Source organism: Dermacentor andersoni, chromosome 6 (assembly GCF_023375885.2).
Source record: "Dermacentor andersoni chromosome 6, qqDerAnde1_hic_scaffold, whole genome shotgun sequence".
NCBI lineage: Eukaryota > Metazoa > Arthropoda > Arachnida > Ixodida > Ixodidae > Dermacentor > Dermacentor andersoni.
This window is the reverse complement of record NC_092819.1, coordinates 146,435,848-146,456,989: the sequence shown is the minus strand read 5'-3', so window position 1 is coordinate 146,456,989 and position 21,142 is coordinate 146,435,848. Positions and strand designations below refer to the sequence as shown.

Genomic DNA, 21,142 nt, shown 5'->3' with positions numbered 1-21,142 from the left:
GACCGCGACTTGTGATGTTCCGTCGCGAGGATTCAGTCCTTTGTTTTTGTTTTTTTCTTCTAAATTCTTGGACGTTTAAATATTATCATTCGTCAAGTTGCCTCGCACTGTACGTTTATCAGTCTCCCCAGCGAGCAATGACCCGTTGGTTCTTTTTCTCAATGCAGTACGTTTCAATGTTTGGTGCTACACGAGCATGAGCATATGCCGTGTCTTTTTTAGTGTGCTTTTTTCTGTTCCTTTTCATCCCTGTGCACTTGCAGTATCTAGCACCAACAAGTTCAATAGACCATAGCTTCATGACATTAGACAGGCAGTGTGGGCGGGCGAGCGTTTCAGTGCACGCGCTTTCTGGTAGTCGCTGAACATCGCAGCACCGACACCGTATCAGAAATCTTCCCCGTGGAAGTGTTTGCAGCACACCCGAGTTGTAGGCGATGGCTGCTTGTCGGTTCTAAATTTCACGATCCAAGGTTTACGCAACTTCTTGTCCTGCGGGTACGTGTGAAGGTTTACATCGGGCTCCGTTGGGTACGTTCGGCACTGTGGCACCGAGCAGCAGCCTACCATGTTCGATTCCTTCAAAGGCAGCCACTACCCATTAAAGGGCTTTCAAGTGTTGTCAAGCACACGCCCGAAGCGGGTAAACCTCCCTGCTTAATCAGAACTACAGCGCAGGTCGGACTTTGAACTTTGGTTTTCAGATCGCTTCGGCGCTTCCAAAGCAGCCGACGCGAATGCTGTGCCGGCGTGATCCCTCATACCACGTCACATCGACAATGGCGTCAGTCTTTCAGTGGTGGAGCTCTCCCCCAATGGAACTGCGCTCAAATTTCGCATTAGGGAGTATCGTAATCATAGGTGACTTTTTTGGTTGCCACGCACGGCCGGCGCCGCCACGGCCGCGGATGCGCGGAGATGAGCCCCCTCTGGTGGTGCTTCAAGGAACCCAGCGCCCACGCGGCGCGTGCCTTCCGTTGATCGGTTTTGACCACGTGACATTTTTGTGCCATCTCCGAGGACGGCGCTGGATTCTCCACTTGAGGAGCCATATAATGCTTTCGCATTAGAATAAGTGCACTTAGAAACCCTTACGTGGATGAATTCGAAAGCATTGCGACGTCTCTCGGATGACGCTTCGACATCTCTAGCGTACTTGCGTGGACATCCCAAGGAGCCGGGAGCAGCTACTGACTGGCAGGTCGAAGGTTCGTCTATGGGAGCGTACGACAGAACTCTGCGAAGTCGCGCACCGGCTAGCGGCGCCGCGACACGCAGTTCTGTATATAGACCGGCCACAATGTTGTCGCTTCCCGGTAACTGCAGCTTATGGAGCGTATGAGGCCACTTTTCAGAAAAAATGTTTTGGTATCGAATACAAAGTGGAAATTAGTATCTATATTACAGATTGCCTTTTTGTATTCTAATAAGAGTGTTGAAATACACAAAAAATTTATATACTTTTATTGTAAAAAAATTTACTAATAATGCATTCCACGCCAGCAGTCATAACTCATATATACCTCACCACAAGAAAAATTCCTCTTGCACTTGTGTACATAAAGCCACAATCTATGCAATGAACTAAAATAATTACGATATCATCAATCGTAGTTTTTTATTTACAGTATTACCAAAAACGACGGTTTTCAGCAAGGAGTGTTATTAAAATAAATGCAACAATAACAAATCTTATCGCTCAATTTTATTGTCTCTAGTTGGTTGCACAGCCTGATATACCAAGAATAAGTGTTGAAAGTTTCGTTAAAAAATCTACTCGAGGAAAAAAGTTAGGAATGTTCGCGCAAGCTGAAACGGCAGAAAAGTAAGTTTCGAGAAAAACAAAACAACAAAAAGATTTGATATAGCTACATATGCCATACAACAATATCAAGGAGGATTAAAACCCACCACATTTGTAGCTCAGGTCCTCCTTAGGTTTGTCTTTACTTTTTTTCACTCGAGCGTCTGCTCGCTTTTTTTCCCTTGCGTTTCTTGCGGCATCGGTAGACTGACGGGAGGATCTCTTGATGCGCTGTTGGTCACCTGTCAAGCAAGCTTTCATTGTGTGGCGTCCAGACTCGATCCCAATGTGTTTCAAGACATCCAGCGTTCCTCTGTTGCCATTGTTAAAATGGCACACGGCATCATACAAGCCAAACTTCAGTGTTGGCAGGCTGACATAGACATTTTTAGGTACCCTTTGCTAGAGCATGCCGTTGAAACATTCATTGGCATTCTGTGTCTTGCCATGCAAACATTTCTTGAGGAGCTCGTCTGAACAAAGGTCTTTGTACGCAACCTTTACTCTGTTCAGAACGTCATTTGAAAGTCCTCCCTTGTGCTTGTAGTTACATTGGCGAGCCGCTTTAGCTTGGTTGAAAGCACACCAACTGCTTGCTCCTATAGGGCGCAGCCCATGCCTTGGATTGTCCTCCGTGGAACTGCAGTGGAACAAACTAGCTAGCGTTGCTTGTTTCATTCCTGCAAGATTTCCGACTTTGGCTCTGATGGCAATGCCATAGTAATTTTGAAGGCGGTCAATGAGCCCATCAGTCAATTTTCCTTTGCCACCTAATCCACGCACTGTCTTTTTCAGCTTTCTTAGCCGGCAGCCAACCCGTTTTTGGACATGGCCAATGAATTCAAATTTTTTCACGCTATTTGGTCCATAAATATCCTTCACTGTCGAGTACCTCTTCGAGTCTCCATCTCCGTAGTAGTGTACATATTTCAAACCGCGCGTCGTTTCTGACCTCTCAAACATGAGGTAACGTCCAACTCGCTCCATACCACCGGCAGTGCCTGTGTGGTTGGCATGACATGTTGTGTGGTTCGCCTTCCATTCCAGGAATTCGCTGCTTGTGGGATTCAGTTTACTCTTGATCTTGCATGACTTGCATGTGCTGGACAAAGCTTCCACATCAATTATTTTTGCTGTATCCGCAGATATCAAAGAAACACAGCCGTTCAATGAAGAATGGTCACGTTTTTGCCATGTGCCATCCCCTGACACCGCAGTGATTACTGTTGACAGCCTTCTGCACTTCAGCTGCTGCATCAATCATTGACTTCGATGCAACCTCCTTTGCAGAATCAGACACGTTCCAAGATATTTTATCGTAAGCGGAATGCCATGGGGGTGGAGGCATATTCATAACTTTACAAAATGTTTTCGCACCCGCATGCCCACTTCCTAGCTGTCGCATTGCATATACAAGTCGAACATTGTTCTCCGTTGAATGCCCCGGCTTTCTTGATGACGATGATAATGAAAACGTTTTATTTAAAGAAAAAAAAGGGAGAGGGGGTTAGGAGAAGGGTGGTCGGATTCTTATTCCGGAATTCCGTTGGCTAAGGCCGCCGCCCTAGCTCTTTCCACGAGGGCTCGCTGGTCCTGAAATGGTTCTCATAGCCACATTCAACGCACAGAGTAGCCGACACACAAGGCACACCTGCACAGGAGCGCTCCTCAAGTTTCAGGGATTTTGCCAAGCACTCCGGACACGCCAGTGATGAAAACACATTTGACAGGATGTCAAGGTCAATTATCCTGTTTCCTTCCGGCGTAGAATCCGATTTACAGTCATCGTAGTCCTCCACATCGCCGAGTTTCAAGGCACTTGCCGAAGCACTCACGTTGGTAGAATTGGGGTCGTCACCCACTTCACCTGTCGTGTGTCTTTTTCCGGCAAACTTTCGCTTTCGTCTCCTCTGCGCTCTAAACTTCCCTATGTGCGTAAAGCGCGTAACAACTAAGCAATGTCGTTGAACCGCACGAGTCACCGAGCAAGCAGTCTGCAGGTTCTTCAATTTGCGCGGGAACGCTCCAGGGTACACAACTCACATGTTCGAAACATTATGCGTCCCTCTTGCGAGCACTTTTGTTATTAAATGAAAGCAAACATAGACACAAACGCTTAAAAAAGTTATGATTGTAGACTGAAAAATTGTGGTGCAAAAGAAGGTAAGACTGCCAAAGGAGCCAAATATTTTTCGATATATGGAAACCGAAACTGTCTTAGTTTCGGTTTTGCAAAATGCACAGGGGTTTACATATTTGTCTGTATCTTTGGAAGAGTTTTAGTTAGGAGCATAATTTTTTGCGCAAATCATACAAAAATGAATGTGTAATGTGATAAAATAAAATTCAAGAAAATGATTTTTTTTTCAGAAACAAACTTTCTGAAACAAAACGCTTGCGGCGAACGCTATGCGCGAAAGCAAGCTTTCTGGTTCTTTTTCTTGGTTTCCCCCTCACGGCAGGTGCCGCCGCTGCCACTGAGGTAAGCAGCATCTCGCGGTGCTTCAAGGAACGCATCACCGACACGGCGCGCGTCTCCTGTTGATTGGCTTTGACTGCGTGACTTTTTGTACCATCTCCGACCATTTATAGAAAAAAATGAATTTTTTGCTTGCTTACGGGCGTATGAAGCATTGCTGCTAATGATATGTTTTGTACCACTCGTCTTGATGACCACGCGTTTTTAGGCGTTAACCTTAAAAGCAAAACAAATCACTACAGTGCACCGTGCGGTGGCGAAGGCGGAACCAGATTGTGAGTACTGGCAGTTGTGCCTCTTGAAGAGCGACTCCAGAGAGCGTGGCCCGCGTCGTGTGCAGTGCACGAGATTCGGCGATCGAAGGCAGAGCTTCCTCCCTGTGCGTCCAGCTCATAGGAGCGATCGCCGCCCACGTCACTACGTCTGCACCCGAACCGACGCTTTCACCAGCTGACAGCCGGTTTCTCGGTCGGTTCATCCACTGGACAATTGGTCCACGAAGGATGGCGTGCCTGAGCCTTGCAGTATGAGCGTTGGGGAGAGCGGAACCAGCGCTAGGACACGGCTGTGGACATCAGACGTTGGGCTTCTGCTGCGTGCTCCCGAGCACAACCCCGTCGTCTGAAAACCTACTTGAGCTACTTGAGCTCTAGCTTATCAAATGACAACGCCTGCCGTGGCAGTACGACCCGTCCAAAACCAGTTTCGCGACTTCTCCGACATGGCGACATCTGTTTCTACATGAACTGCACGCTTACCTTCGACTAATTCACATATATCCGCACGTCCTCTGGAATGTATTTTAGGAACCTTCGCTTCTGTGTGTTTTTTCTATCTGTTAGGTGTCTAATACAAGCTTCACTTGTGTTTGTGCTTCTGCATACTGCTTTATCTTTCTGCAGTGATCATGAACCCAATACTACCACAGCCTCCACAGATGGCGGTCTATCTTTACGTGGAGGCGACAATTTAGCGAAGCACACCATACAAGGTAGCTTGCATGTTGCTTCTGCTGTGCAGAAGCAACAGGCGTCTTGCGATGATACTGCCGGTGATCATTTATTGGCATCCTCTTTGAAACTGGCCGGTGACATATACTTACCTAGCCTTCATGAGCTAATCAGGTAATCTATACATACCTACCAGACTAGCATTTGGCAACAGCTCTTTCATATCTTCCCTTCAGCTGTAGCCCTCTATATAAGCGTTGTACAGTTACCTCTCCGTGCAGCAGATCCGGTACCATTTTATGCTTTCTCTACTTTTTTCCACCAATACTCTAAACGTGTCTTGCTGATCTCTACCGCTTACTGATTAATAATTCCATAAGTTCAGAAACCAGCGCTCTGGAAGGTGAACATTACTTACTGGTCTCGCTGGGCGATTACCTGTATATTCCTTTGGGATGTGACGAGTTGTCGCCTGATTTTCACTGAAGCAGACACAATCTTCATCCAGCGGCGAATAATTTCACCGGCGTGCTTTCGTGTTTAGGTAACCAGTCAGGGCCAGAAATAGCAAGGCACTGCCACTTTTGCTATAGTACAGATTTTTTCTTGAAATATTTATGATGCGATTCTTGTAAATCTCTACGATCTTTCTTGTTTACGACCACTGTATCCAATTTACTGTCTATGTTTCTCTCGCTTTCTTTTTGGTAACTCCTGGTTGTCTATTTACACTTTCAATGGCCTTGTATTTGGCTGCCAACTGTCTTGACCTCATTCCCCACTTTCTGTCCGCAGTTCTGACGTACAAATATGTTTGCACTTTAGCCGCCCATTCATTTTGATCCATGTTCCTGAGACTTCAAAACGAATTTTTGCTCTGCGCTTCTCTGACTTCAAACGAGGCCCAATCCATGTCACCCTGCGTGGCTCATTTTTGGTCTTACATTGGGTCCGAAAAGCCAACCGGGCCTCTCAATTTTGGTTAATTTATACTCTCAAAGATATGGCAAATTTGAAATATTAAATGGCTTTGCGAAGGTTAGATCTAGCAGCATTCTCCCTTTCCAATTTTCTCCCACCACCTTATATTTATTGTGCCAAAAGAGTTCTATGTTTCATAACTGCTGCATTCGGTTCCCCTTTATTCTTTGATTATCTTGGTGGATGCTTGGAGTACGTTTTTCTGTCATTTATGTATACACCGATATATTCATGTTACTTGAATATGGGTATGACTTGCCGTTGAATTGATACTACTTAAATATTCATTTCTTCATTAAAAACGAAAATTCCTTATATACCTATGCTAAACATAAGGCTTGATTTGTCGCCCCATTGCTACGTATATTCGCAAATCGTTTTCAATTATCTTACGTTGCCCAGAAGCAATATGTGGCCCAGTGATTTGCTGTTGCACATTTGCGCATTACGGATGTGAAATAAATGGAAACCTGATTAACTGTTTTCCAGTCGTTTTTCTATGTCCTTAACATAGAGCGTAAACAACGATGAAGACAGAGAATATCATTGCTTCCGTCATCGGTGAATTTCCACAAGTTATGTGCATTCCTGGGCTTCCTAAATGCATACTGGGTTGTCTCTATCTCTCTGCGCAGCTCCACAACATCGCCATCTCTGGCTTCGTACTTGAGGCTACCACATATTCATTCCTGGTATGCCTTGTCGTAAGCTCCATAATGTCTAGAAATGCAAATTAGAGAAGCACATTGTCTGCTATAGAAATATCTATGCACTGAGATATTACAAATTCTATTCTGATCCATGCGCCTACCTTGTCTGAACACATTGTCTGATTGGCCCGCCCTATCATATTTTTCTTCCGCCCACTTCAAGTTTATAGCTTGCATTCCTATCGAACTTCGGTATCCTATCGAACTTTGCTAAACAAATAAGAAAAATGTTGCCTATATCACCAACGTTATTTTAACTGGTCTGTACGAGCTCGTGTTACACTTGTCCCCTATGCCTTTGTAGATGACACGCCACCGATTCGTGATTATATTTGTTTTAATCACTTGCTTCATTTGCACCAGTAAGCTGTGGCTTGATCTTAGAGCCGAACTATTTTATTAGCAATATAGTGATTTCGTCTTGTCCTGGGCCATGTTATTAGAGCAATTTTCCACTGCTTTTTACCAATAAAGGGTTTCTACTTTAGGGTTGAACCTCTCAGGATTCTGTGTTGCCGGATCTGGTCGGGTGTGAACTGCGCTTTCTTTCTTACTAAATATTATCACTCATAACGCCTCTCATGTACCGCGAAACGCCCTCTCCTTACTTCTTTCATCGTTTATAGTCGTTTGTGAATGTTTTTATTGATGCGCCTAATGCACCTACAGGGTTCTAGAATCTTCTTGGTGCACCTTTGTCACTATCGAGAATGTCATGCACACACGTTTCACTAGTACACACAACTTTTCTTGAACAAGCTCACTGCCCAACCTCTTCTTTTCTCGGTACTTGTGTTATCGAAGGAGCCACCCTTCCTTATGTAATTTGTAATTTTTGGCTTAGCTGTGATCTCTAGACGCCTGCTTATGCTCGTCTATAGATTGCCTTATTTCCTTGTACCGTCAGCTACGTGGTTTTCATTTCCCCCTCCAACAGCTTTTAGCGGCGTTTCTATTATCTCCTGCAGCATGACGTCTTCCAATTTCCTGCAATCTCATACTGCTGCTTAAGCTCCCTGCATTTCATTCCTCCATTTTTTTTCTCTCTCTCTCATACTGCTGAAGCAAAGGTTTGCATTCTCTTCTCTACGCATTTGGTGCCTCGGCTATTGAACTCCATGGTTTTTAAAAAGATATGCTGCTATTTTCTTCCCGTCTTGCGTCAGTATCCAAAATTTAAAGGTTGTATGTTTATGATCGCTACCCAGGCTATCTTCTTCATGTTCATCTGCAGTCATATTTGTCTAGTCCTCATAGATAATTTCGCAGTCTAAGGTACAGTCGATGCTTGATTGCATCTTTCTGTATAGCCACGTTTCCTGTACATGACACTTATTCGACCTCTTACGTCTTCCAGTTTCTTGCAGTCCCATAATGCTGGTTAATCTCCCTGCATTCCCTTCCTCCATTCTTTCTCTCTCTTTCTCTCATACTGCTGTAGCAAAGGTTTGCATTATCTTCTCTACGCTTTTTGCTACCTCTGCTATTTGAATTCCACAGATATATTTTTAAATCTGCTGCTATTGTTTCCTGCCTTGCGTCAGTATTTAAAATTTTGAGATTGTATGTTTATGATCGCTACCAAGGCTATATTGTTCATGTTCATCTATAATTATTCCTGACTAGTCTTCATAGATCATTTCTGAGACTAAAGTGCAGGCGATTCTTGACTGCATCTTTCTGCACAGCTACATTGCCTTTCCATGACATTTATTCTCCCTGTTAACTACTATAAGCTTGTGTTCAACGCACAGTTCCTGCGCTCGAGAAGCCTCGTAATGTCCTTTTAAATCCTTCATGTGCGAATTCACATCTACTAGAATCAGCTGCAGTGCCATTCCTTCACTGTGTCCCACATGTGTAGCTTGACCTTCGCTATCACTTCATTCACCATTTTCCTCCGAAGCGCTCTACTCTAGACTCGTTCGTGTGCACTTACTCTCTCTCTCATCACCGGTTCTTCGTTATGCACCGTTTGAATCTCGGACAAGTACAACTCGACGCATTTCCTCCTCCTCGCCACCGGAAGCTGTACCTGAGGACGCTCGCACCCCGTACAATGCACGCTAGGACCCCTTCACCATGTACTAGCACTTTCAAAAATAAAGTAAGCCTATTTGAAATAAGTTTTCCCGTGTCTGCATCTACCAAACAGAGAAAAAATTTAAAAATCCTGAAAGGAACACCAACCTATTTGTTGAATCTACACACTGTAAGAACCAAATTCACCAAAAGTTATGCAGGAACCATTGCCGATGGTTGGTAATGCAAACTAAAAGCCCAAACGAACTGACCAACGAAAGAGCGAGTAGTACCAACGCCTCCTAGATAGCAGGCCTGTGCACTTGGCTTTATGAGGTGATGCTATATGGAGTGAAATTTCCATTACCAAACCCGGCGTGACGGAAACGGTGACGTCAAATTCACCACGGGTTACTTGGGAGCATTCCCATCAGATTCTATGGAAGTGGGACAAGATAGCATGACGTCACGGATTGATGTGCAGCAGCCATGTGCTACCTAGGAGGCGTTGGCAGTAACCCCCTTCCTCCCTCCCTTCCTTGCCGCCCATCTCTCAGTTGCCCGAAAGCACGCATCCTTTACCTTGGCGACTCGCCTCGCCTTCCTCGAGTTCCTTCGAGGCAGCCGTGGAGATCTAACGCGTCCACTTTTTGCTCTCGTTTGCGAGTCAGCGTAAACGCCGTCAGCGTTCGACGGAACGCTCGCCCGCGTCTGCAGTGTATGTTTTGTAGGCGAGAATTCGTAATGGTTCTCGTCCGTCGCAGTGTGTCGTTCATGATGGGCTGGCCACCATCGTACGGCCGGCGGGATCTACAACCAATGTGGGACCGACAGCCTCCCCTAATCCTCTTTCCAGTCCTCCTCCGCCACTCGCTTGCCCGAGGGCACGAACCCTTTTCCATGCCTGCCACCACGAACGAGCGAGTGATCTGACGAGAGATAGCATGCCCCCCCCCCCCCCCCCCCCCTCCTTTGCTGCCCTGCCCACCACTCCGATACCCGACAGCTCACGCGAGATCGCTCTTCCTCCGCCCCACTTCGCAACTCGCTTGCCTGAGAGCATGCGCACTTTCCCTTGTAGCTTTTCGACGCCTTTCCTCCACACACGTAGTACCACAGTCGTACCATCGACATACCACGAGAACGGCTGAAAGAGCCAAAGAAAGCTGCACGCTTCAAAACATGGCAAGAACGTATCGCTTTGGTGCGCTGCTCCTGCTGCGCAAAGGTGCTCTGATGCGACCGCGTGTCCGCTTCCTTCGACGTCACTCGAGAGCTAAACTCAATACAGAGAAGACATTATCTTAAAGGATATGAATGTTTTGTAAAAAAGGTTATCTTACCCTTTCTGCGGTATTATTGCTCTTAAGGACAATTAGATATGCAGGTATAAATCTGCCACCTACCCAGAACAGCAGCGGAAGCTCTTCAAGATAGCTTATGACAGCAGTGACATCGTGCATTTGGCTCCATTAGCAGTGCACGGAAGCAATCTAAAGCACACAACGCTTATGCCGCAGAGTACAGGCAACTTGCTTCCGACGGTGGTAACTAAGAATTACAAAGTGGCGTGCGACACCAGTTTACAGGCTTTGTGAAATGTTGTGTGAGACAGCTGTACCTCCACGGACAGCTACTACACAAACATGGACAGCTGTGCTTTCACCTGATTTGCCCTCTCAAGTGAAGGATTTTCATTGGCAATATCAGTGGGGCATTCTACCTACAAGAGACAGGCTTGAACGCTGGCATATGGTAGCGAATGATAAATGCATATATTGCGCACAAACAGAGACCAACGCGCATGTAGTAAAGGGCTGCGTTGTAGCACGCACCTTCTGGAAGATAGTTGCAAGAATGTTCGGAATATCCAGCGTGCGGCCACCACAGCGCCGAGATCAGTTTGCGAGTCTCGTCTACTACAGCGCTAGCTACATTTTGTGGTGCTTCCGTAACATCGCAGAACGATCTCGGCAGTCAAATAGAGCAATGTACCCCAGAATGCGGAAACTACGGGTGATAATATGGGGCCATCTTGAAGAACAGTTGTTCAAACTCGGTGAAGCCGAGTTTCTTCGCCGCTGGTCTACGCGGTACACAACCGTCTCCCGAGGCAAAGTCTTTCTACAGCCAGAATAATGCTCAATTCGGTTGCCTGAGTTCAGACTGTATCTGTATGTGCGCCGGGTACTTTTCATAAATTCGAGGCTGACAATAATGCTTTTGCGTGGATGCAATAATGAGTTTTGTTGTTGTTGTTGTAGTTGTGTGTGGCAAAGCCAGTGTCAAGTAGACACCATTTATAATTTCATTTGTTAATCTGTTTTGTTTACATCAAGTATGATGTATTACATGTGATGTACTTTATATTGTACTTTTCTTTCATACCACAGTTGTAAGCGTGCCTACGGGTCAATACATTTCCTTGTCAACAACGCGTAATCGCATGCAATGTGTAGTCACGACCGGATTGGACTGTGTGGGCGGCATTGCCCCTTACGGGGCGTTCCTCGCTTAGGGCCTTTGCGAAGGGGTTTTTATCATGTGCGCCGCTGTCCACCAACCCCTGCCCTACAACTCGATCCCTTCGCTCTCAGGTGCGTTCAATAGGACGCGCGTCAGTTATCAATGATTGTGCCGGCGGATGTTTTAAAGGTGAAGTGTTCCTTAGCCTGTTACCCCTACTTTTCCGCATCGGGCACGTCTCTAACCTCTCTCATGGGCCAATAGCGATGTTAGCGCAGCCTTAAAATTTGGGGTGATATGTGATACTGGGTGTGTGCCCCTGGGTACGCAGATCGCCGTCATATATATATATCGAGCGCGGCCGCCCAAAAGCGTCTCTTCGTCTTCGGGGCAATCCAATCTCTGTTCCTTGCGCTGCCTTGTGATTGCCTAACGATGCCGATCCTTACACTAGGCCACGCAGCAAGTTTATTTTCTGCTGCGACTTCATGGCCACTTTGGTCGCGGAACATGACTCTGGCGGGCGGCATTGGCTGTTTCGAGGCGAACGCAAGTCTCGCAGATGATTATCTAGTCTACTGAAAACATTTTGCGCCAAAAAACAACACACACAAGAAAGACGACAACACCACGGGCGCTTGGTGTCGTCGTCTTTCTGTGTGCGTTGTTTTTTGGCGAAAAATCTTTTCAGTATGCAAGATCACCAACTAGCCTAGCAGTTAACTCTTCTGGATTATCTAGTCGCACTTGCCAATGCTCGGCAGCACATGTTGTACACTGACCAGCGGCTGTCTGCACTGACGCATCGTGCAAACAGCGAAATTCTCTGGTCAACTTTCACGTGCCTCTTCGCAACGTTGCCGATGACAGATCAAGGCTCGCCGATGCACTCGAATCTGCGGAGCTCGACACAATGCAGAATGCTGCCGAGTCGTCTATGTCCGAAGGTGAAGTAAAAAGTGATGCCTGGTCAGAAGCCACTATATTTTCCGCACTCAAACCAGGAGACAGCTGTATCTGCGTAGTTCGTAGTCTACTGTCGGTCTGATAGGGAGATTTGGGCAGTACGACACGGTCTTCGCAAATCACGGCCTCAGCGATGCTAGCCGTCTTGGCTTCGTTTAGCGAGACCTCACTCAGTGTGCAATGAATGGCGGCATATTCGGCCAACGATTGCTGCGAGATCCTGACGTGTGGCTCCAACAGGTCCAGAAGTATGTCGTTTACGGAATCCGTACACAGATCACGGTTGCAGAGCGGTACCTGTCCATCATCGCAGCTCGCTGGGCCCACGATTTTCAGAGGCGTAGACGGCCGTCGCTCGTGAACTCAAACTTCGCTTCTGCTAGCCGTTGCAATGGGTAGAACGGAGCTTCCATATATATATATATATATATATATATATATATATATATATATATATATATATATATATATATATATATATATATATATATATATATACGTATATATGTATCATGTTGGCGCTGCGCGTGCATTTCATCTCCCTCATCTGTAGATACTGTAGATATATGATGTTTAATTAAAGGACGAGTAATTACATAAACAATGGAAAGGCACACCAATATAATCTGAAAATAAAAGGGCAGCGGAATGCAGCAATAATGAAACAGAGTACTTTGGGGGCACAATAAGTATGAGGTGGCGCACGGAATCTGGAAATGACTAATGGTGCCAGCGATAACGTTCACAAGCGTTAATAAACCGTCGGTGTTAGCCAGCGCCAGGTGAAATATCAATTAGCGTTATCATGTCACCCGCTGCGGTGGCTTAGCGGCTATGGTGTTGGGCTGCTAAGCACGACCTGGGGGGATCGAGACGTGGCCGCGGTGGCGGGTGGCGAAAGACAGAAACGCCAATGCCAGGCGCATTGGCGGCACGTTAAAGATAGGTCGAAACTAATCCGGTGTCCCCCGCTACGGCATGCCTCATAAGCAAATCGTGGTTTCGGCCCATAAAACCCCAGAATTTAATCCATCGTTTACTGGTCAGAGCTGAGCATGCACAGAACGGCTCATTAGGATGTCAGGCACGCTAATGTGGTTATAATGTGCGTGCGCACAGCGTTCATCCAAGCGTCGGAAGGCAGAAAGTCCACCATGCTCCACCACCCAGACGATTGGTCGTTTCCTATAGGGTGCGTCCTCTTCGCTTCGTCGTTTTTCTAGCAAAACCAGGTGCGCGTCTCTAACCTGCTGCGCGCGAGCCGCGCATGCGCCGTCATGAAATCGCAACAACGGCGGGGTTGACGCTGACGGCCGCGGTCGCCTGCTTAGCGGCATCTACGATTCGACATCACCTACAGGATATATGCATCGTATGGTAACGCTGCAGATAACAGAGTAATGACTAATGCAATAACACAATAACGTGATAAAGACTTCGGGGCACTCGCTAAACAGCTTAACTAAGTTTAAGCAAAGTATGATACTATACCCATAGAGAAAGAGATCCCTAGCTCTCGAACGAAAACTTTATCGGAAAGAGAACCACAATTATCTCTAGCTCCCTTTTGAGGCTAAAGTCGATAAAGAGGGCCACCAGATTGATGATAAAGTTGAAGGCGGATCTAAAATACGCGCTCCCCCCCCCCCCCTCCCCCCCCCACCCTGCCCCCGAAATTTTTTGGTTAGTATGCAGCCTTCCCAGGCTCCAGTCAAAGGAACAATTTATTAAGGCGAAAGCCTTAAGTCGCTCACGGGTCGAAAAATTCGTTGTCCGGCGTTATCGAAAAATAGACCATCCAGCGTTATACCACCAAATTCAATCGTACTAAACTGATGGTGCCACCCACGAGCATTGGTGGGAGCCGAGTACACGACCTTCGGTGTTTTTTAAGGCAAAGTTAATTAAGGCATTTCCCGAGCTTTGGTGGAGTCGATCCCTTGACCTTAGGTGGGACCAAATTCAATGGCATCAAAATCGATGGTGCCACCATTGATGGTCCAACCAACGACTTTTGGTATTCATTGAGACGATGTTAAGTATGGCACACTTGATTAAGATAAAGTAAATTAAGGCACTCCCCGAGTTTTGGTGGGAGTGGGTCCCTCGACCTTTGGTGGGACCAAAATTCAATGGCACCAAAATCGAAGGTGCTACCATTTATGATCGAACCCACGACTTTTGGGGCTAATTGAGGCAAAGTTAACTGACACGTTTAATTAAGATAAAATTAATTAAGGTATTCGAACTCACAACCTTTGGTGGGAGTCAAACGCACGACCCATGACGTCGAGCTGCCATTCGCGAGACAATTTTGCGTGTATGTGTGGGCTTCTTTCACGCGCGGAAAACACTTTTATGTAGCTCGTATTGAGCAACAGAAAGATGTATCGGGAGTTTTTCATGTTGCTCTACATTTTCTCATTGACACTTTTCATTTAACAATAATATTGAAGGATTTGATTAATTAAATCTTACTGTCTAATAAAGCGGAATAAAAAATATCTTAGCATCTCAAAGCGACGGCAAGCAACATTACCTTGGTTCTGTCCAGCTACGTGGCATTTGCATATTTTTAATGTTTGGCTTAAGTTACGTGGAACACACTGTATACTCCAGACCCGCCGTGGTTGCCGGACAGCTATGTCATTCTGGTTACGCTTGCAAGGTCGGGGGGTCGGATTTCGGGCTGCATTCAGATATGGGTGGAGTGTGAAAATTCCCTAGCAGTTTACGTAGATAAATCAATCAGAACTTGTCTTTTAATTGTTGCGAAGTCGAGGGTCCCAGAGCTCACGGATTCCATGGCTGGCGACATGCCAGCTGCCGGTCGATAGAGAGGTCCATAACGACGTCAGCGCGATGAAAAAATTGATTGTTAATAATATAGAATTTCACAAGAAGGGTTCTATAATTCTCGGAGCACACTACATGTCAAAGTCTTCATGCGTCCAAGCACCTTCCCGCAACACTCAAGATCCGCTTTTTTAGCAGTCCGTTTGCCCCATTCGCTCGACGAGGGGAATTCAATGTCCTCCTCTCGGCCATTTGGAATTGTCGCACACTCCGCAAAATCCCACCTATGGCACCGCACCACCTCGCCTGACTCCGCCTCTAGTGTCCAACCAATCGACGGGCCCTCGATCTAATGAAGAGGCAATAGCATGTGAAACATGGGTCGACGCTGTTCCCACGATACTCGCGTGCGTTGGCTCTGTGCAGCAGTTAGCGGGCTCTCTGTAACGGCTAGCAGGTAGCGACTTCAGGTCTCTTGGCTCGACAGTGCCTACTGCTTCCGAAGAATGCCGTGTTTATGGTCACCGTGAAGGGAGCTCCGCGGGATGCGCACCAAGCTTTGTCGTTTAGAGACGCGCATAGCCGATGACTCAATGCAGTCTTGGGTCCCAGAATTCATCTCGTTCGTCAGCTCTGGGTCGTCGAACAGACGAAGGCGCGACCCGTAATCGCTGTCAATTATCTTCAAGCGACGATGGTTTCTTCGCCAGCTCTTTGGAGTCGAAGAAACGATGAAGCGAAGATGGCATTCCATAGTTGCACGCTCGCCTGTCAGGCACCTTTTGTCCAGAAGGAACGCCAGTCACAGAATTCTGTACGATGATGATGAGGTATGCGGTTTTATGGCACAAGGGCGAGATATGACCAAAGAGCGCTATGTACGTGATGATTGGCTTTCAATGAAGCCTTTATGAAATGGAGAAATTAACTGCAAATGGTGGACGTAACATGGATGTGAAAAGGGCTAAAATCAGTCACAGTAACTTGCGCGAAATATATCAGTATTACAATAATGACATAGACTCATGATGTGTGCTATGACCATAAATTCTTGTTTCGAAAGAATGATGCCGTAAGACGTGTAGGGGAAAGTGGCACTAGCGCCTCAACAGGGCCCTAGACCGCATGGGTCTCGAGGCACGTGCTCTGTAAACATTCTATCGCAGCAGTAGCCTCCGGAGAAAGGATGCTCTTTGAATCTAGGGAACAATGTACCGACATCTTGAAGAAAACGTAACAGTAACTTCCAGTAGAAAAACGGATCTATGCCTAGAAACATTGCCGGGTGGAGGGGAACCTATCGCTTATATGCCAAAAGAAAGCACTTTTATTTCTTCTTCTAACTGATGGCACCTTATTAAATAATGAAGTACACTGAGCGTCTAGCCACATTTATTGCAGATAGGAGATTCATTACCAGTCAACAGGTCAGAGTGTGTGCCATACGTGCGGCCAATTCTAAGACGGCAGAAAATGACCTCAGTTCATCGTATTTTTGAATGGTTGGCGAATTCCCTAACTGTGACCTAAAGGCGGAGAAATTAAGTGCTGCAATGTCTCATGAGCTCTGTCATTGGCTCCTAAGGCTTTGCTGCAGGAAAGGCTTGAAATCTGTTGCAGGGACAGCTCTAGAGAATGAGTACCCCTTTCTTGCGATATGATGAAACCGCAGTTTCATCTGCAAGCATGTTTACCTCTATACCTCTGGCACCAGGTGCGCAGCATATTGTGTCATGCTGATTTGGCATATATGTTGTGCACAGCACGAAATATAGCTTAATGACAATAAGATTTTTTTCTGTTTACGGAGTGGCATTAATGCTTTAACGGCACTTCATGAGTAAGCAAATATAACTGTTCTTGGAATATTTAGTTTTTTATGTATTTCACTGCTGATAATAGTACAAAGGCCTCTACAGTAAATATTGCTACTGAACAGTATTTGTGATAGGCGAAGAGGTGAAGAGGCGAGTAGTGTGAAGAAGACGACGACAATTGGAGGCTAGCGCGGGCTGTTGCCTCTTGGCCAAGCGCGGCGTATTTCCTTGTAAATATACTTGTATATAGCTTTTCGTCTGCATCTTCCTACGTAACATTTCTGGTAGAGGTGGACGTTCCCTGTACCTCGTCACGGAGCTTCGCACTGGACGGTACGTCGAGCCTTCTTTCATGGCTCCCGGCAACGACAATTCGACTCGGCCGCCTCCGACACCTGCTACCACTTCGACGACCTACATCGCTCTCCCTGCTCCCCGTGATCCTGGCGTATTCTCGGGCGAAGATGGGGAAGATGTTGAGGACTGGACCAGCCTGTACGAACACGTCAGCTGTAATAACTGGTGGGACCCTAGTATCATGCTCGCCAACGTAGTCTTTTACCTAGGTGCCACACCTCGGGTTTGCTTTCGGACGCATGAACATGAGCTCACCAGTTGGGATTTGCTTAAGCAAAAGTTTCGAGACTTGTTCGGCAACCCCTACGGTCACCAACTTGCCGCGCAGAGGGCGTTATCCCGCCGTGTGCAGACATCAACAGAGCCCTACGTCACGTACATTCAGGACGGCGTGGCTCTGTGCCGCAAAGTTGACGCACACATGACTGAGTCCGACAAGGGTTCCCACATCCTCAAAGGCATTGCCGATGACGCCTTCAACTTGGTCGTTTTCAACAACGTGGGCACGGTGGCTGCAGTTATTAAAAAATGCCGCAGCCTAGAACTCGCTAACAGCCTACGTATCGACCAGCAGTTTGCCCGTCTGCCCAAAACCCCAGCGACATCTTTCTGTGCCGAAGCTCCTCGTCCCAACAGCACTGGCCATGTTACCAGGATCATCCGGCGTAAGATGGAGGCCGCCTATCCGGCGGCCTTCGACTCTAGCTTTTCCAATGCACCTGCAGTCACGGTTTCCCTGATCCAGGTAGTTGTCCGCCAGGAGTGCGCAAACATAGGTCTTCACACCATCTGCTCAGCCCATCGCTCCGATACCCACCCGGCTTCTTCGATTCCGCCCCGTCCCATCTTATTACCCACCACGTTTCCGCGACCCATCTGAATGGCGCGCTGCTGACGACAAGCTCATTTCTTTTCACTGCCGTCGAATCGGGCACATTTCTCGGCACTGTAACAGTCGCTGGAGTTCCCCGACCTGGTCTACTTATACTGCCTACTATCGCCCCCTAGGTGGCCCTTCTCGTCCCACTCACTCACTCTCTCACTCATCTCACTCTCCCCAGTCCCGTCGGTCCTTTTCGTCGACTCCCATCGGACGCCGCTCCCTGCCGGAAAACTAGACGATGCAGCGCCTCGAGGTGACGCTGCATTGCTCCCTACGCCGCCAAATCCTCTACTGACGTTGCCCACTCATCTGAACGTTCTTGACGTGCAAGTCGACGGTGTTTCTGTATCTGCTCTTATAGACACTGGGGCGCATTTATCGGTAATGAACGCTGACCTTCGTAACCACCTGAAGAAAATAATCACGCCCGCCACGACGCCTGTTGTCCGTGTCGCCGATGGAGGAACAGCCCTCGTAATTGGTATGTGTGCCACCCGCGTCTCCTTCGCCGATGGCTCCGCTATCGTGCTATTCACAGTCATCGCCCACTGTCCCCACGACATCATCTTCGGCTTAGACTTCCTCTCCGGACATTCTGCTCTCATCGATTTTTCCGCCAGTACTCTCCGCCTTGACCTGTCTGTTCTGGATCCCGCTGAACCACACCCCAGTCGCCTCAGTTCCGTTGACTTCGTTCGCTATCCCCACCAGTGCCCGACGGTCACTACATCGTGGCTCCTATGCAAGACGTCCTCCTTATACATGGGATCACAGTACCTCATTCAGTTTTATCTATTACGAAGAATTGCGTCTGCCTGCCAGTGGTCAATTTCGGCTTGACGACACAAGTGCTGCCACGCGGGCTGCTCTGGCCCAGCTTTGCTGATTCGAGCATCACTCAGTAGCATCTATGGCAGTAGACGACAATTCAGCCGATCCTCCTCTACCATCGCAGTCGGCAACTTGTACCATCGCCGACTTACAGAAAATGATTGCGCCCGACATGCCGTCCGAGCAGGCTCGTGAGCTCTATCGCGTTCTGTTACCCTACCGCGATATTCTTTACTATAACGATCGTCCTTTGGCGCAAACTACATCTGTTAAACATCGCATTAATACTGGCGATGCCCCTCCTATTCATCGTCGCCCGTATCGAGTGTCCCCGGCTGAGCGTCAAGTTATTCACGCAGAAGTTCGCAAAATGTTTGCCAAGAACATTATTGAACCATCATGTAGTCCATGGACGCCATTTGTTGTACAGGTAAAAAGGAAGGATGGCTCATGGCGCTTTTGCGTGGATTATAGGTACCTTAACAGGGTTACCAAAAAGGACGTGTATCCCCTACCTCTGATTGATGACGCCCTTGACTTCCTCCACGGTGCTCGCTGTTTCTCCTCTATTGATCTTCGCTCCGGCTACTGGCAGATTGCAGTGGACGATCTCGACCGCGAGAAGACTGCTTTTGTAACACCCTACGGTCTTTATCAATTCAAAGTGATGCCGTTCAGTCTATGTAACGCTCGTGCCACTTTTGAACGCATGATGGACTCCCTTCTTCACGGTTTCAAATGGTCCACATACCTGTGCTACTTGGACGACGTTGTAGTATTCTCCCCAACGTTCGCTACGCACCTCGAGCGCCTATCAACAGTCTTGGACGTTTTTCGTGGAACCGGTCTGCAACTCAACGCATCGAAGTGCCAATTCGGCCGTCGCCAGATTACCGTCCTTGGGCATCTCGTTGATGGGAACGGAGTGCGACCGGACCCAGACAAGATCCATGCTGTTACGCACTTCCCTGTTCCGAAGTGTGTCAAGGATGTGCGCAGCTTCATCGGGCTTTGTTCGTGCTTCCGCCGTGTCGTGAAAAATTTCGCGGCAATAGCACGACCACTAACCGAGCTTTTGAAAAAAGACGCCCCTTTCCAGTGGGGCGATAACGAGGCCTCTGCATTCTCGCATCTAATCGACCTTCTCACAACGCCTCCCGTACTGGCCCATTTCAAGCCTTCTGCGCCTACTGAAGTCCGTACTGATGCTAGGGGTCACGGAATTGGCGCAGTACTGGCACAACGCCAGCGCGGCAACGACCGTGTTATCGCTTACGCCAGCAGGCTCCTCTCACCTTCGGAGCGCAGCTATTCCATCACTGAGCGTGAGTGTCTGGCCCTAGTTTGGGCAGTCGCAAAGTTCCACCCATACTTATATGGCCGACCCTTTGCCCTTGTCACAGACTATCACACGCTTTGTTGGTTATGCTCACTGAAAGATCCTACAGGAAGACTTGGTCGCTGGGCCTTACGCCTCAAAGAATATTTCTATTCTGTCACCTACAAATCTGGCCGACTACACAAGGACGCTGACTGCTTGTCTCACTACCCGGTAGACGAGGCTGACGACGCCGACAGTTGTACAGCCAACGGCACTTTCTCTGTGTCTGCCTTCGCTAACACCACCGGTGAGCAGTATCGAGACCTATCGCTGCGAGCACTCATCGAGCGTCTGCGCTCTACACCTATCGACGCATCCGTTCACAGATATGTCCTCCAGGGCGCCATTCTGTACCGAAGGAACTTCGTCCCTGACGGATCTGATTTTCTTCTTGTGCCAAAACATCTACGACAGACTGCTCTTTGAGATGCATGACGCACCCACTGCAGGACATCTTGGGGTAAGCCGCACGTACGAGCGCGTCCGCCGCCGCTTCTATTGGCCTGGTCTCGCTCGCTCCGTCCGACGCTATGTTGCTGCCTGTGATGCCTGCCAGCGTCGGAAAACACCTCAGGTGCTAGCTGCCGGTCATCTCCAGCCGATCACCGTCCCTGTGGAACCGTTCTCTCGTGTTGGATTAGACCTCCTCGGTCCCTTTCCCACGTTATCCTCTGGGAACAAATGGGTAGACGTCGCAAC

At 47.7% G+C, this 21,142-nt stretch overlaps 1 pseudogene; it reads right to left on the bottom strand.

The window, feature by feature from the left end:
• Positions 1-1,900: 1,900 nt before the first annotated feature.
• Positions 1,901-20,014, bottom strand: LOC140219114 (uncharacterized; annotated as a pseudogene).
• Positions 20,015-21,142: the final 1,128 nt, after the last annotated feature.